Source organism: Pyxicephalus adspersus, chromosome 12, assembly GCF_032062135.1.
Source record: "Pyxicephalus adspersus chromosome 12, UCB_Pads_2.0, whole genome shotgun sequence".
Lineage (NCBI taxonomy): Eukaryota > Metazoa > Chordata > Amphibia > Anura > Pyxicephalidae > Pyxicephalus > Pyxicephalus adspersus.
Window position 1 is genome coordinate 19,192,150 of NC_092869.1, and position 7,507 is coordinate 19,199,656.

The following is a 7,507-nucleotide window of genomic DNA, read 5'->3' on the forward strand; positions in this document are numbered from 1 at the left end:
AGGACCCAGCTAAACACACTGTAGGAGTCTTTCTTGGAGCCCTGGGACATGGCTGGAGGGGTGGGTGCTGGAGTTTCTCCTCTTGCTTGAAAAGCACTGTGGCTGCAGAGGGCCCTAGTTATTCTCTGAGACTTCATACATGCTTTTTATGGGAATTCATAGCCTTTCACTTTTTACTTAGTCTGCTGAGCCTGCTACTCTGGGAAGCCTGCTTTTGTGCCCTGTGATAGACTGCATTGGATCTTTTAGTGCTGTACTTGTAAGCTACTGAAACCTGCATCTGTGACACTTATCAGGCCGATCTGGCCTTTACACCAATGAGCCTGCAAGTTATTGAAATCTGTATCTGTGTTCTGCACCAGGCCGAGCTGGATCCCATAGTGCTGTATCTGCAAAGCTATTGAAACTCGCACCTGCATCTTCTGCTAGGCTGAGGTGGTTGTCATGAGGTGGTGCCTGTAAGCAATTGAAATTTGCACCTGTTTTCTGTTCTCTTAACTCAGGCTGAGTTGTTCCCCAAAAGGCTGTGCCTGCAAGCTATTGATATCTGCATCTGTGTTTTGTAACAGACCGAGTTGGTCCTTATAGTGCTGTGGTTGCCAGGTATTGAAATCTGCATCAGTGTTTTGCACCAAGCTCAGCTAGCACCTATAGCGAAGTATTTATAAACCATTGAAATATGCATCTGTGTCCTGCCCAACTGCTTAGTTGGTTCCTATAGTGCTGTACTTGAATGTCATTGTAATCTGAATCTGTGTTCTGTACCAGGCTCAGCTGGCTCTTATAGCGCTGCATTTTCAAGTCATTGAAACCTGCTTATCCTCTCTGTACAGGTTTGAGTTGGTTCCTGTTTGGCTAAGCCTATACCCCTTTGAAATCTGCATCTGTATTTCATATCAGCCTGAGTTGGTACTTACAGCAACATTTATACCATGAATAAATATGTGGGAAGACATTCAGCTGCAGCACTTCGTAAACAACAATCAAAGTCAAGGGGCCTTCAGAAATCTAGTGTGTCTTCCTCAACGTTTTCCCCACCATCACCTGAATTAATGCCTATGCAACACTCACAGGACCTGTCTACCTCTGATTTGGAGGCATCCATGCCTTCATCAGTTCCTAATGCCACAGCAGCAGAGATGATAAAATTTCTCACACCATATTTTGGCAAAAAGTTCTCCACCCTCCAGGCCACATTTGAAACAGCGCTGGCAACCATTGCCTCTAACACTGCACGTATAGCGGTGCTGGAACAGAGGGTAAGCAATCTTGAAGACCAAGCCCTAGAAATACAAGGCAAATTTACAACTCAAACTACGCTGATTTCCTTAATAGGCGATCTGGAGAATAAAAAAGGCGCTGCAACCTACACATTATTGGCATTTCAGAATCTAAATAAATACATCACAGTTGACATGCCACTGGCGCTCAACCTCAAACCTCTAACCCTGCGGGCTCTGGAACGGGTTAATCGGGTAGGCCTGGAGCGCCCCGCACAAAGCCAAATGCCTAAGACAGTGATTGCAAAATTTTTCCACGCAATGGACAAGGATTCGCTGCTATCGGCATATCAAAAGCAACAAGACTTGAATGTGGCTGAGAACAATCTTTTATTATTTCAGGATTTCTCCCCATCAGTAGCTCAAAGGCAAAAAGAGTTTACACCAGTTTGTCACCTCCTTGCGAAAAAGGAGTATGTTTTGCTTTAATATACCCGGCAAAACTTAGGTTTCTGTGGGAAGGAGAAAACAAGTTGTTTGATGACCCTCAACTAGCGATGGATTTCATTAATCAAAACCACCGCAACACCCAGGATATGTGTTTTTTTCTTTATCCTAATGGCATGGCTTTTAATGGCTATTTTGGCATGTTGGAAGCCCTTTATAGAATGATTCTGATTTATATTATTATAACTTGTTTAACTGTGTTTTATCTGAAAGATTTTTTTTTCAGTACAATTTAATGCTGAATATGAAAATTTTTGAAAAATCTGTTACAGAGTTCACCCTACTGCCTGGAATAGATGGCAGGGGTATGAGTTTACAAATTTAAAATAAAGGAATTGGATTATAGGTAAATGTGTTGTATACATGATTAATGTATTTCAGGTGTTTGGTATGGTAAGAGATACAGCATTTGTCATTTTGTTATGCTTGTGCAGAATTGACTACTGATTTGCTGTTGGAATTTAGCGATCCCTACTGGCTGGGATTGCTTTTTTTTCTGAGATAGATAGGTCTGCTGACTGTTTTCACATAGTGGCCAACCCTCAGACTAAACTGCATTTAATATCTTGGAATGTGGCTGGACTAAATAGTACCCAAAAATGCAAAAAAGTACTGACACATTTAAAACATAAAAAAACAGATATTGTGTTTCTACAGGAAACTCACTGGAAAACAGTTGACGCTGCAATTTTGCATGACACTTGGATTGGGGAAACAACTGCCACTACCTATGCAACCAAAAAAAGAGGAGTGACTATTCTCCTGAACAAAAATCTTCCCTATAAGACTATTTCTACACTATTGGACGAGGAGAGTAGATATGGGGTGGTAGTGCTGAAACTGGCAGGGCAAAGGTATTCATTATGCTCTATTTATGCTCTTACTGGTAACTCAAATTTATTCTATAAGTCTCTCACAAAAAAATTTCTTGAAGAAAATTATCGAAATTTCATAGTGGCTGGTGACTTTAATGCCATAATAGACCCTGTTCTAGACCATTCAAGTTTGGCCCAAAGTGCATCGGGGATCTCAGTGGGAATCCAGCATTTATTTACCCAGACTACTTTGGTTGATGCATGGAGGCTTCTTAACCCCAATGAAAAAAGTTACACTTGTAAGGCCCATATGTTTTTTTTAAGAATTGAATATATTTTGATTGATGAATCTCTTTATCTGAGTTTTTTAGGAGTTTTAGAGGCATCAATGGCGATTTTACTATTTCCGATCATGCCCCTGTAGTTTTGGTCTTGGATCTTCCCCAGTGCATAAGGTTGGAGTTTCCCAACATTTTTATTAGGATCTCCGGATTTCACAAATTATGTCTTGAAGACAATCTGGAGCATTGGGATACATCCATACTACTCTGGCTTACTTTGAAAGCGGTCATGAGAGGCTATTTCATAGACTATACTAAACGAAAGCACAGAGACCATAATAAGGTACACGCAGAGTTATAGAGCAAGGTTACTAGGGAGTATAGGAATTTTTTAGGTACTGGTTCACAGGCAGCAAAATTTAAATGGCAGGAGGCCGTTACATGTTTTAACACCTACATTGCCTCCAGAGTGGAGACACAACTTAGTTATTAAAAGCATAAATTTTACAGTTGAGGCAATAAAGTTGGCTCATTGCTGGCAAAGCTGACTAAACCCCATAGGCCCAAACGTTACATTTTTAAGGTAATTGATCCCATGACCCGAACGGCCCACAATTTTTCAAGGGAAATAATTGAAAGTTTTGAGAACTAATATAGACAACTGTATTCAGCTCAACCTGTACAACCAGTGTTATTGGACGATCCGCTGTCTAAGGCTAGACTCCCTTAACTTGGTTCAGATGATAGGTTTGTTAAGGGCTTACCTATCTTATTGGAAGAGGTCCAGCAGAGTATAAACCTAATGGCCAATCATAAGACCCCTGGCCCGGATGGTTATGCAGCTGATATTAACAAACAACTTCAAGATGAAGTACCACCCGTCCTGACCGAGGTATATAACGCCATTCTTCAACAACAATCTCCATTCCCTGAGTTTAATAAAGCACATACGATACTTATACCTAAAGAAGGTAGAGACTCAACTTTGGTTTCGTCCTATAGGCCGATATCACTTTTGAACTGGGATTATAATGTTTTGGCAAAGGAAATGGCCAATAGGCTTTAAAATTTTTTACCCTCCCAGCTTACCAACCACCAATTAGGATTTGTAAAACATTCTACCATAGGTGTCCGCACGGCGACTGCAGCAACAGTTGTAGCCTCTGCCCCCAATTATCCTAAAAGAATGCTATTAAGTTTAGATGCTTAGAAACCCTTTGATAAGGTATAATGGCCACTTTTGCAAGGAGTGCTGTGTCAACGGGCGCTTGGCCATAAATTCTCAGCTTTTATTCAGTATCTTTGTAGTTCACAGCAAACAAGATTGTTTATTAACGGTACTCTGTGTTCTCAAGTGGAGATGAGCAGAGGTACCCGCCAGGGATATCCACTTTCGCCACTGTTGTTTAACCTGGCTTTAGACCCACTGCTGAGACTTTTTGAATATTATACAGATTTTCTGGGCATAAAAATAGGTAATAGGAGGGTGAAAACAATGGCATTTGCAGACAACTTACTACTTTATATTACTGACCCACTAGACTCCCAGCCATTCTGAATCTTTTTACCCAGTAAGTTTCAGTCTCCGGATAGCATATCGATTTGGATTAATCTAAAGCCTCATATTTGACCAATTGTGTTAGACCTGCATGGGGTTCTTTATAGCCTGTGGTTTGCTGCAAGGAGAAAATGCAATACCTTGGAGTCCAAATCACTAAAAAAACTACCAAACTATACAATGCCAATGTCAAGCCGCTGTGGCCTGTTGTTAATATTCAATTACGCAAAGGGTCTTCATTCACTCTCCCCTATCTGGGCAGAGTGAGCTGGATTAAGATGATTTTGTTCCCTAAAATGTTGTACACTATTCAAATGCTACCAATCCTGCTTCGCCAACCAGATCTTAAAGAACTATACAGATTATTTTGTTCTTTTGTTTGGGGAAGTGAGAGAGCACGAGTGACCATGCATATTATGCACCAATCGGTTAAGAATGGAGGGTTGAATTTCCCGAAGGTAGAATTGTATAACTGGGCTGGTCTTACGAGATACTTTAGGGATTGGTTGAATGAGACTATGCTGACATGTTCTTGGAGCAGCAAAGGATCCCCAAATATGCCCTTAAATATATGTTACATTTTCAAGGGGAGCTGCTCCGGGCTGAGGTGATAAGAAATCCACTTTTATACTCAGGCTGGCAAGTGTGGCACAAAAAAAGTGTTTTAAACAGCCACTCCACCTCCTGATAGCCCACAACCCAGATCTGCCGTTGGTAATCCAGGGCAGATTGGTTGAGGAGAGACGGGTGATACGACAACTGACGGTTAAATCCTTCACTAATAATCTGACTAAGAAACCCATTTCTCATGTAGCTGAAGTATCTCCTTATCCTTTTTTGGAAAAGGAGGTTTTTGCATACCATCAAATCCACTCATTTGTGTCTACAATATCACAGAGATTTTCAGATAAAGATTGGACCAATGCCCTGGACAAACTGTTATTTAGGCAGAATCCACCTCCTGGTAGCCCACAACCCAGATCTGCCGTTGGTAATCCAGGGCAGATTGGTTGAGGAGAGACGGGTGATACGACAACTGATTAAACTGGTTAAATTCTTCACTAATAATCTAACTAAAACCCATTTCTCATGTAGCTGCAGTATCTCCTTATCCTTTTTTGGAAAAGAAGGTTTAACGGAAAAGAGAGCTATAACGGAAGGTTATCTGACTTACAACCAAAACTAAATTATCAGGAGAGGACCACAGGTTTAGGTAGATGGCATGTGTGTCTTCCAACTAGGTCCTCAAAAGAAATTCTGTTTTGTTACCATAGAGCTTGGAGAGCGATCTCCTCTTCTATGTATAGGGAAATGGTATTCAAATTCTATCATGGTACATATGTCTCTCCACACTGATCCTATCTTATGGGTTTAGGTGAGACGTCCCATTGTTTGAAATGTGGCGCAGCCGAGGCAGAATAATTTCATATGTTTTGGGGCTGTCCCTTAATAAAAAAGATTCTGGAGGCTGCTGGTGCGGTTAGCACTGAACTGTCTGGTAACATTTCTTCCGTTAACTCCTAACTGGGCTCTGTTTGAAGTTTTGTCTGAACAGGTCTGGGTAGCCACGGGATGTGGCAGACTCCTTATGATTATATCAATGGTGGCCAAGAAGGTGATTCTGCATAAATGGATAAGTGCTGACCCCCATACCTTAAATCTATTTCTAGCAAAGCTGAGACACGGTTTCCAAATGGATTGGGTAGAAGCCACAATTCACAAAGATAAAAAGATGCAACGTTTGTTTGCGCTATGGGAGTCATATATAAATATACTAACATTGGCAACTAAGCAATGTATAATATCCATGTTTGGTATGTAACCAGGTTATTGGGCAATGATCCACCTCACATGATCCTCACATAGAACCATGTAGGTTTTATAATGTATTTTCCTTTATTGTAAGATTTTGTTTATCTGTACTGTAATCCCATGATTATTGTTAGGCACTACTGAGTTAAAAGCCCTGATTCACTAAGCAAAATCGGAGGCTCAGTCGTGCATTCGTATTCGCGTTCCAAAATACGAAGGCCGTCGCACAATTCACCTACTAAATGAACTCGCTGCTGGAGCCGCGCATCCCCGGCAGTTTTACACTGGCGAGCTTGCATTAAAAGTCACTGTTCCCCTAAAAAAGCATTCTTTCTAATAGCACACATATTACCCTTAGCCCTAAAAAAAAATATTTGTGCTGTTCAATTGTTTAAAATATCTATATGCGCAATGAAAAAAGCATATTTTAAAATGACTTATTTCTTTACTGTTGGGCAAGAGTTAACTGAGTTCAGCTCCTCTACATAGGCGCCTATATAAAGGCTTACGATGGCTGATCGGAGGAGCTGCCTGGGGTTAAATCTTGTTACTTTCCGCAGGCGAAACCTCAGCTTTGCCATCGGACTAGATTTTCCCACAAAAGTCACAAGCACACAGACATACTTGTTTGCTTCTATAGATACATATGTGTGTCAATATTTAAACATTAAATCCTCCCCAACTTTACTTTATTTTTTTAATGAATAGAATATCTGTTTACTGGTGTACAAATCCAAAAGATCCTATCAATCAATGATAAGGAAATGTTCAATTGCAAAAAAAAAACAAACAGCCAATTTTGACAGACTGCACAAGTGCTAATTGCAATTTCTATCACCTGTGTGCTTAAATTTGAGCATATATAAGAGTGTGGTTTAACTTGCTTTTTCCTTTTGTCTTTTTCTTTTCTTGGAGGGGCTGTTGTTTTGTGTTTTATCCTAATTAATCTATGTTGCTGCATTTGATACTTTGCTTACCATTTAGCATAATAGCTTCTTTTTTTATTTGTTTTTACTTTGAATGTTTAAATGTCTATTTTGCAATTTTGAATTTTAATGCTATGGTATTGTGTTTGTGGCCATATTGTTTGATTGCAAAATTCTGCCTTTTTTACCACTTTTTAATGTTTGTCCTGTATAAATATTTTCTAGTCCAGTTTTACACCCTTGATAGGGCAAAATTGCATATTGGTTTGGTAAGTATTTTTTGAATGCAATATTTGTTGGGCTATTTTTGAAATATTTTGTCTTTACATGGAAGTGTGGGTTTACATGTGTTTTGTTTGTTCTTTTTATTTTTTTGTCATCCAGTGTA